The following is an 11,700-nucleotide window of genomic DNA, read 5'->3' as shown; positions in this document are numbered from 1 at the left end:
TTTTTATTCTCAACGAAAGAAACAACAAACGCTGGGGGTTTATGTGTGTGTGTGCTAACAACTGAACACACTCACACACACAGCCGACCCCTCACTATGTATGTATTAGAGGGACGACTTTTATATTATATTGCAGAAGGAAATACGAAGAATCTATAAGCAACCATCCTTATTCGATTAGATATTCATATATTATGTATATAAATATATATATTTCAATTAGAAAACATGGTGGGAAAAGGTTTTAGGGGGTTTCTCCGCATTCGTACTCCTAGTTAATACTAGTGCGGACTGACATATAACTTGTTTAAATTACTTCCAACAGACGGGGATCGGAGAAAGGGATGGGAAGAGTATTGGATACTAAGAAACTTCTTAGAGAACTACAGAAAGTTCAGGGATAGGCAGCAAAACGTGGACTGACTCGAGAAGTTGCTTAAGAAAATCTTCAAAAAAACACAATACAAAATAATTTGAACAAAACTTGTAAAAAATAAAAGACCTTTCCAAACTTGTCCACTCAATATCCTCTCCTTTAGCATCATTATCATCCTTTGCACGTTGCCCAAATACCTTACAGGAGTTGATGACAAACTCCTCAGACAAGTTGTACCACGTGCATACTATGGAGGTCTTCAGTGAGTCCCCATAGAGGAATGGGATTTCCTTCTCCAAAGAGCCCCACACAAAAAACTCCAGCAGGTTCAAATATGGCGAAAAAGGGCTACAAATCTCTTTGCCTCTTTACCTCTCGAGCCTCCTGCCCTTCATGACATCTGTCAGAATGTGGCGTGGGGTTCTCGTGAATTAGGAAAATCCCAAGTATCTCTTTACGGCCCTCCTGAGGGTCCTAGTAGCCAGAGAGGAGTAATTGGATATGTGATTCATTGATTTGGTGGGGTCTTCCATCATTTCCTTCTCCATGCTGGACAAGAATCCCGGATCCTTCTTTAAATTGTCCCCTCCGCTTCCTGATATCCTAGAGAGGTATTTTCCATCATTATTCATATCAGACATTTTGAAAACAATATTCTTGAATTAAGGATCACTTCACAACGTCATAATCCTTACCACCTCCTCAACTTCAGCATCTAGGATATATTAGAAGTGCTGTTTCTACGTTTTTTGCCCACTCATCACGACAACATGATGAAATGTTTATTATAGTTTGTTCATGCACAAAGGATGTCTCAACCAGAATGTCAATAGAATAATTACTAAACCTTCCTATATTAATGAAAAAAATAACATTAATTAACAGTCCAGGTTTATGAGCCCAATGCCGTATACTCAAACGATTGAAAGCAAAAAGACTATCTGATTTTATGATAAAATAAGTTATCAACAAGGTAAAATGGGAAGTGTATATGTGGCTTTTCAACACAAAAGCAAGCTAGAATGATTTTTTTATACATGGAGTTTGAGTTACAGCAATTTTCTTTGTCGAATATTCGGCAATTTCTATTAAAAGAATTATTTTAATTAAGACGTTGGATTTGTCACAAACTGCAATTGAATAGAGCCAACATTGAGCATTACAATTAAATAGTGATTAATTAATAGGTTCTATATGTATGGGGTTTATATTGGGCCCAATACAAGTCTCTTAAATATTAAAAAGGCTCTAAAATATAGCTAATATTCTTGGGTATCTCATCCCAGAAATTGGAATACCAAACCTAATATTATGTCTGAGAAATACATGAAAGATTATATCGTGAAATATATATAAACTATCTTGCCTGTCAGTACAAAAACATATTAGAATGATTTTTCTTAAAATTGAGTCTGTATTAAATTTGTATTCTTCGACAAATATTCGTCAATTTCTGTTAATTATTACCGTGTAGAAAATTACAGTTGAAATAGTCAAAATAGATCGTCACAATAAAAAAATAATGAGAAATTGATGGATTTTATGGTTGAAAGGACGCATATCGAGGTAGTTATAAGTTTCATAAATCAAACTACGGTTCTCAACTATAGATAATATTTTTAAACATCTTAACTCATTCAAGTAATTTGAGTAAAAAGCAACTATTTGACTTATTAGACTAATGAATAGTTCGTTTCTATCAAGAAGAATTATTCTTATTAACACTTTGGACGTATCGCAAATTGTAACTAAAAATGAACCATATTATATTTTATTTTATTTTGGGGGACACTGAAAATGCATATATTAAAAGTAAAATCTAAGTCGTGAAAAAGTATTCTCACACCGCCCCCCCATCCAAAGGCTTGTGTAACCAGGTTTAAGATATTGTGCACCTTTCAAGCTTTACGTTCATATTTGAGCGTCTGAAAGCGAAAAAAATCAATCAAAGGCGTTCATTTAGTTTTTCTGTCTTCATTTCTTATCTTTTGCTCTCCAAAGACATCCAGGACCAAAGAAAGAAAACACAAATATGATGGGCAAAATATTATTTGAATTTTTTTTTTCCAAACTGAAAAAAAGTAGACAACGAAAAAATGATCATAGTGTCATCATTTTGATGTTGTTGTTTTTTAAATGAACAATTTTGGCCTGAAGGGACATTATTTAGACATGAACAGGTGAACGGATCAACGAAAAGGGTTGAACAGATCCAAGGCTGGTATTAAGTATATGCCATATTAGCTTTTAAAGATCATTATTTTATTTTTAAAATGTTTCTCCACAAAATTATTTATGAATTTAACCTTTGTCATGATCTAATAAACGATATTTTTTTTTTTTTTGGCATCTTTTTTAATATACATATTTAACACAATATATGTATATATAGAAATATTGTTATTATTATTAACTCTTTGTGAACTTGACCTCAAATAAGGTCAGGAGAAAAGGGCAACAACGATTTTTTTCTTCTCTCTAAAAAACTATACATATATATGGGATAGAATAGAATTCTTCCATGTTTGATAGCAATTAGTGGGAAATATTTAAGGGAATGTGTGGTCTATGAATTTTCAAGGAATTGGGTGTAAAGCACAAAAACAAAGGGATGCGTCAACATAAACAAGAATCTTGAACAAAAATCAAGAAAATAGATTTTTTTTACTTCTTATATATAATGCAATGAGCCGCATATTTAAAAGATAAATGTAAGTCAATTATAGGCCTATTATTCAAACATCTGGGATGTGTGTAGATACCCAAGGATTTTAGCTATAGTTTAGACTCTTTATTTGATTTAATAGACCTATGTTGGCCCCGATATGGTACCTTTTAACCGTACAATCCAACAACTTCTCAAATTTTAATATTAACAACTAATTTTTGGGGCTTCAAGTGCAATTTACGACGTAGCCCAAGGCCTACTAGGAATAATTTGTTTATAGAAAATTATTCGATAATTCGTTCAAGAATACTGATGTCATCCACACACAATATTTCAACTCATATATCAGAAAATATCCTCTTTTTTAGTCTAATATTTCATAGACATATTTAAGTCAATTATATGGATAGTATATAAATTTCTTGGATAAGTTAAGATAGCCAAGGATTTGATTTGAAATCTGTAATTAATTTGAGAGACTTAGATTGGCCCCGAAAAGAAACCTTTCATTCAATCGTTAAATTTGTTAATTTCTTATTCTCTTGTTGTGAAAATGATTTTTTCTAATGTCATTGCAATTTGATACACACACGAAATGATAGCAGGTATAATTTGTTGTAGAAATAGAGTAATTGTATTCCATGATCCATTTTGAGAAAAATCCTTCTAGCTTCCTTTTGTCCTGACGAGCTACAAATATAGTATTATTTAATGAACAAGGATCACGTTCTTTAGCCAAATATTTCAAAAATACTTGAGTGAATTGTCAACATAAAAACGATATTGAAAAAAATTTAAGAAGATGAGAAAATTTATATTTATTGACAAAACTTTTTTCGCTTTCCAATCGATCCGTCAAGTTAAAAACACTATTTTTTCGTGAAAATGAGCCTAATTATCAATTTATTTTTATTCTTCAACTAATTAACTATCAGTCCCATTAATAAATTATTCTAATTGGTACTTTGAAGACGTAACAACTTACATCATGAAATAGTTCTTGAAACAAGACTTCATGTCGTATATTTGATTATAAAAACCTAAATCGACCATAATCTGTCTATTAAATATTGAAAAGTTAACATGAATGTATTTATGACGTAAAAACATCAACTGTTAATTATTGATTTGGAACAAATTCCTAAAAACTGTATATATCCAAAAAAAAAATTCAAATATTATAAAAAAATTTATAAAATCCATAGTTATTCACAAAAAATTAAATTCTTTGGGAAAAAATTCAAAAATCCAAAGCTATTCTCAGAAATTAGATTTAGAGGAAACAAATTTTAAAAATTAAATTTTGAGGAAACAAATTTCAAAAATTAAATTTTGAGGAAAAACAATTCAAAAATTCATAGCTTATTCATGAAAAAAAAGTTTATTAAATTTTTCCTCGGCTGTTAAATTTGCCCGACTGCCGATAAAAAAAATCTCGTAAAGAGCAAAAATTCTATAATTTGGAGAGGGGGCTACAACCCCTTCAGCCTACCCCCTGCGGACGCATATATACTAGTAAAACCCTCAAAATAAATTAATAAAAAATAAAAAATTGGAACTTGAATCTAACATTTTACTAGCGGTTATAGATGGGTATTGATATTATTGTACCTATCAAGGCTAATAAAAATTCAAGGTTATACCATAGCGCCTGTATGACATATCTTTGACTACCACAATGCTTTAAATATTGCCGTCATCGTAGATGAGTGGTTGCGTGTTTTGTCAAAATCTTTTTTTTTACTTGCCAAGCAGTGGGTACGATACGTCAAATTGAAAATTCTAGCAAATGTGACGTCATAGACTATGAGTGGTTGCGTGTTGTTTTTTTCAAAATCTGCCCGTCTTGCCCAGCAGTCGGTACAATACATGAGATTGTAAATTATAGCAAGGCGGATTACATAATGGTCTAACATTGTATTTCTTTTAACCTTGGTACCTATGAATGTTTTAGTGGAAGTTGGGGGGTGGGTATATGAAGTGGAATTCTTGTGTTGTTTTGTGGATGTATGTTTTTGTTTTTTTGTTCTCAAGCATCATGAGAAAACACAGTCATAATATTCAAAAAAGGAAACGGTATGACATTTAAAAAAGGCATATTTTCAATGCGAGTTATTGTTTTTTGGGAAAAACGGAAAGAACCGTGGGAATTCTACGCTTTTTTTCTCTTCCTTCCTCCTCGCTAGAGTGTCTGTGTGTTTAATGTGTGTAGTTGTAATGTATTACCTTTCCTCTTCTTCTATCAGCCTCAACATCTTCTTTTTCTTCTCCTTCACATGGAGAGGAAAGAGAGAGAAAAATTATATATATATATATATAATTTTCCCTGATGATGAACAATTATGAATGTAAACTTACCTGAAGATAAAATTACTCAGAGCATCAAAAATAAAGCGTTAGAACTTTTTTCAATAAATATAATTATTATATAAATTGGGGAAAGAAATAAGCACATAGAAGGTAACAAAATATACTCACAAATGTTTTATGGGTAGATATTATTATCTCTATATATATGGTTCGTCAACATAAAAAAAATCTTGAACCAAAATCATGCAACGATAAAATCTTAATCTATGGTTTTACTTTATATACATACAGTATACATACATGTATATTTTCTGGGGCGACAAAACATATTCAAGAGTTGTATCTATAGTTTAAAGCCTTTGTTTGAATTATATGTCGTATATTAGCCCCGATATGAGCTCGTTCAACTATTAAATATGTCTAATTTTTATTCTTTTATTGTGATGATTAATTTTGACTACTTTCAGGAGTGTTATTTGCGGGCAATTAAGCTTTTTTTATGTGTGTATAAAATAGGTTGTTCAAACCTGCACCACTAGTTACAAAAAATGGAATCAATCCACGAATTCGTTGTGTCAAATATTTAGAAAAGACAAGGACCTTTTCTGGGAATCCGCTCCTAGAACTACAAACTGGACATGCTAGAGACCAAGCTAAAGTCTTGGATTGAGAAGGTTTCCAATGGAGGGCCTTAGACGTGGCAGCAGGACTCGGCTCCCTGTCACACTTGGGAAAAAAGAAGTATCGAATGGCTCCAAAACAATTATGATGACTTTATCTTGCCGGATCTGAATACGAAGGATTTATTTTTGTGGAGGCCACGATCGAACAACAAACCAACGAACCCGCTACAAAACTAAGTACGAACTGATCAGTCCGATCCAAAAGAAATTCCAGGATTTGCCAAGGAACCGAGCGGCGAAGGCATATTCTCAATTTTAGCCTCGTATAGAGACTCTAATTGAAGATGGAATTGATTATTTTAAATAAATAAGAAATAGACTATATGAAGCTTTTTATAATCTCTTTTTATTTTTTCAATCCAATAACTGGTTATAGAAAAAATTGCGTTTGAAAAAAAATCATTTTTCTGCGTCACAGATAGTTTTCGCATCTTGTATATGTAGTTCATTTTAAACATTATTGATAATTAATATTAAAATGATGGTATTTGGTATGATTGATATATTTGTTTAACTATCAAATGATTTAAGGCCTTTTCTCTGTTTATTATTCGATGAAACGTTCAATGATGCAATGAAGGTAACGATATGTCATGTAAGAGCTGTTTTGTTTGACAAAGAGATAAACATTAATGGAAGAAAATAGAAAAATCCATTAGAATTAATGGATTTCTTTTTACTAAATCTATTAGATGGATAGTTAATGTGTACATTTCCAGACTATCTATTTTTAAAACTTTTGCAAACGTCTTATTAATTATCCTCATTAAACAAAAGATAAATGTTAATAGTTGTCGTTTATTTAATGGAATCACCAGGTGGTTTCTTCCCAATGTAAAAGTAAATATTATTACGCGATGCACCTTGCAAGTTGATTCTTCATAATATGTATAATATTATCAAGGAATTTTACTTGGTCTTCTCCGTTTTTTCTTAATGGATAGTCCATTAATGAATATCTGCTATTAATGACAAAAAAAAAAGATATATATTTGAGAATGTTTAGTAGTTTGTCTTTTTTTAATTACTTACTAATTAAATTAAATGAGGCCTGAATTTGGTAGGAATTCCAAGAGGATAAACTCTAATGGGAGAAGTTGAAATATGATGAAAGAATTCATTGAATGTATTTAAGCTCATTAAATTGTCTTACGTCCACTCTAATGGATGATATGGGGTTTGATAAAAAAATTTAACCAAAGTTTGAAAGCCATTAAACTATTTATTTAATAGGTGTATATTTATTAAGGTATATATATATTAAGAATATATATTTTATTCTTTAATAATTTATTTTCTATACAAATAAACTTAACTTCTCTAAAAAAAAAAAGAAGCTAAATATAAAATATACACAGGTTATATAATACTATTATTCATGAATTTATTTTATTTATATTATATATTTGCCAAATTGGTTGACCTTAACGCTAATGGCCTTTTATAGGTGAAAAATATATATAGCCAAGTTTTACAAAATAAATCAAAATATGACAATGAAAATTTATTAATTACCCAACCATTAATAGTTGTCCCAGAGTCAATATAGATCACATTTTGAACCATGTACAAACACTAACAAAACCATTCAAACCTACAATCATTAACGCAATCCCAAGGGTAATTTATGCTATATAACTAACCACTGTTGTGATTTCATTTATACCCTAATTTGAGGACTCTTTTGATAGGCTAGAACATGCATAAACATAATAATTGTTATACTGTGCGTGTGTGCACTAAAGATCCATCAATATGCTTTAAGACAGCTGAATTGAAGTACCTATAATATATGTATCTTTATTTCACGTCAAATCAAAAAGAGAATTTTGAATAATCCATAATAAAATAGAACGTTAACAATAAAAAAAAAAACGGGTTTCTTTATTATTATGATTATTTCCAGTTGAATGAAGTCATTGAGCTCCTGTCAAGAAAGCTAAAGTACTTGTATATTTATGAGTCATAAGAAATCTTTTGAACAAGGGCTTCTTTGAATAAAAATGTCTTAGTAGGATGGGGGGATCATTTTATGATGGGATGGTGGATATATTGTGGAAGACTTTATGGGTTATGACTAGTGTTGGGGCTCAGTTCAAACTATGGGACCGATTTGGACCTATATTTCGAACCAGATCTCAGACTGTAGAGATAAATGTAGTCATTTTAAAATCGTGGACCATTTTTTTCGGACACAATATCTACACCCATAATGTTTCTCCGCAAAGAACTTCCCATCCGCGATACCGGAGCTTCTGGTGCTTCATCAAAGTATGCGTGCGGCCTCTTGTTGTCTTGAGGATGTCTTGTTGTCTCCTATTAAACAATGATGGCGGCTTCTGTTCGATCTCCAGCTCTTCAAGCGGTCGAGTTGTTCAAAGTAGAGGGTAGAATTGAGAGGGAAAAAATACACGGACCGAAAGTGTATGGGCCCCATATACATTACAAATTTTATTGGTGGCCTTCTATGAGTATTTTCTTTCAGGTAGTTCAAATTTAAAAATAGGTCGACTTTCTTCATACTCGATGCACGAACATTCACAACTTAAGGGGCCAAGCGCAATACTATACAAAAAAAAAGTTTGTAGTATACAGTCACACCTTTACCTGCAGATACCCCTGAAGAATTTTGCGTTGACACCCAGTACCTAAATATTTGAATACCCTTGAATTGCTTCTTCTTTTTCTCAAGTCCTCAAAAAATGTTAATAATAGGGGGATGGAAACCAGAATGCAATTGAATTTATCCCCCGGCAAAAGAAGGAAAAAAAAAATCTTCAAGAGAAACACATTTGGTAGGGAATATGTCGTTAAATATGTTATTATTATGAATAGATCATTACAACTCTGAATTCCTGACGACGAGCAAATAGGGATATTATTATTATTATGCCAACAACAGATAAGATAACTCATGAGAAATTTGTGAATCTTTGGAAGGAGAAAAAGTTTTTAGGAAACCATCTTTAATAGCTGGGAAGGTGGGTTGTATAAGATATGACCAAGGTTGTTCCCGGCAGCGGTTCTATCAGTCCCAGTTTCCGTACTTTCATTTCAATAGTTTCGGTCTCGGTTCAGCTTTATTCGTCTCAGGTTCAGTTTGGTAATAGGCATTTAAAACAAGGTCCGTCGTTAGAAAATTCGGGTCCAGGAAATTGTATTAGATACAAACAGGGCCGCAGCTACCTTATACGCAGAGTGCGTAGGGCCCCAAGTTTCAGCAGGGTTCCCGAAAGCTAAGGTTGTTAAAGACAATGGTTTGCAAAGTGGGGCTCTGAGGTGTGGTTAGGGGAAGGGGCGCAGGAACATAGAGAATTAAAGATTTATTTCAGTCTACACAGACTTAGTAACATTTTTCGTATAAAAGGGGCCTCAGGTTTTCAAAGTGGGGCCGTGAGGGGCGCAGGAACATAGAGAATTAAAGATTGATTTCTGTCTACATATAACTAGTAACATGTTTCGTATAAAAGTGGCCTCAGGTAAAAACGTAATAGTGTGGGGACCCTTGGCATAGTGAAGAAATATTATAGATATCATATTATGTATAGGGCCCAGCAAGCTTAGTAGTGGACCTGGATCCCTAATCTACCCCACCCATTCCCTCTTTTATTGACACTGTCTTGTGCATAATCCCCTTTTCTAGATCCATAAGAAGCTTGTAGCTATTTGGAACTGAGATAACACTGTATCACCCCTGGTGACATTAAAAAAAATCATTGGAAAATGCTGGAATTGCACAAAAAGAAACTCAGAAAGTTCACTTATTGATTAAGGCTAATGAATTTTTATAATAAATGTATATAATTTGTATTTTCTTTAAATATTCTATATAAGAAAAAAGAACAAGGACCGAGAACGAAATAAGCAATATATTTCGGTCAATTCTTAATTCTAAGCCCAGTCGAACAAGGACTTCTAACTACCAAGGAGAAAACACTCAAAGTTATTCATCATACTTTTAAATACACGGTCTAGTTATTACACTTTATACATACAGGGCTCGAAGATGAAATCCGTGCAGTCTCTCGAATTTACAAAAAATAAACATCATAATATCCATCATATTTGATATTTTCATTTCAAATAATTAAAAAAAAAGATCATGTGCCTTGAGGCTAGCCTCGATACGCCACTGAAGCAGGCATTGATGAAGAGGTCCCTAGACCTGGATACAATAGACTTGTCATAGTTGTGTGATACTTCTAATAGTTGGTGCCTCACGTTAGCCCAGACAAAATAATCCATCGGATTAAGATCCAGGCTGCAGGAAGGATAGGCACTGGTCCTTAGTTACGAAGTCGTAGCAGTTCTCCTCAAGCCTGGCAAGATACTAGTCGGATAGGGTGCAGAGTCCTATTACCAGACTAAAGTTAAGTTTCTTTCCAATTGAGGACGTCCTCAGTGACGAGTCAATGATCGTCACAGATGTCAGTTTTTGCTGATTGTTCCTTGATTATTAATTAACAATGACGCATTTCCATACCTCCCCTATGAACTGCTCGGAGTATAGTTCTTCCATTGTGACGAAATTGGACTGAAGACATGTGTTTTGCCGATTAAAATCTGAGCACTGACTAATTTAATAAATACTGAAGATTGAAGGAATTGAAAATGATTCATATTTTAATCTATTAAAATCTATTTATAGTGCTAATTTTGTTGAAATTATAATGTTAATTAATTAATAAATTATATATTGTTCAAGTTTAGAAATCAAAGTGTTCCGATTTTAATAATGTACCACTCGGTATTTACATATATAGACCGTCCTCGTTTGCATAGAGTAAGTATGAGTGATGAAGAGATTTTCTCTACTTTTAGACACTCCCCTCAAAAATAATAATTATAACTCATTTACCTGTTCACCCCCACCCTCAGATCAGTAATGACATTTTTACAAGGACCCTCCAATAAATCATTCAAGTATATATACATATATTTGAGTATATGAGTAGAAACTGCTCGTTTTAATAACTTAATAGCTACGCCCATCTTTTCAAAACAAGTATACTTTGTACACACAGAACCCAAAAAGGGCCGCTCTCTTTATCATTAGACATATAAATGGTTATAGTTCTAAATATGTTAGCCCTCTTATTTATACAAGTTTTTCCTCTTCTTTTAGATTTGCCGCCTACTCTTTGCCGAATTTTCTTTAGTGATTTTTAGTTCTTTTCTTTAAAGTAAAGCGTTTTCTTTTTAAGAAAAGAGCAATACTAATCGTCCCGTCTTTTAAGAGCTTCTTGTGGCTAGGCTTGCCTATTTCTTATTATGTTTTCTTGTGAGAATAGGGGTCCTTTATACACATATAATAGACGTTCTCTAATCCATTGGACCCAATGTGGATTAATTGAAACCTTTTGAAAGAAATGATTCATTTTTCAAAAGGTATTAAACCTCCACTTATTGATTATATTATTGAGGGATAAATTGTCTTAGTTTCGACAGAGTCTTATGGGTTTATTTTTCTTCTGATCCTTTAATGGTTATAATAATTGAGGTTACCCTATAGAGTATTTCATAATATTTCCACTATCTCCAGAGACGATGGCTATTAACTCAGGGAAAACTTGTTGACTGGGAGCCCCGTGATGAATAGAAGGTAGTAACAAAATTAAATTGATTAAAAAACCATCATAAAGTTTGCACTTTACTACAATAAT

Source organism: Lepeophtheirus salmonis, chromosome 11 (assembly GCF_016086655.4).
Source record: "Lepeophtheirus salmonis chromosome 11, UVic_Lsal_1.4, whole genome shotgun sequence".
NCBI classification, from domain to species: domain Eukaryota; kingdom Metazoa; phylum Arthropoda; class Copepoda; order Siphonostomatoida; family Caligidae; genus Lepeophtheirus; species Lepeophtheirus salmonis.
This window is presented reverse-complemented; position numbering follows the sequence as displayed.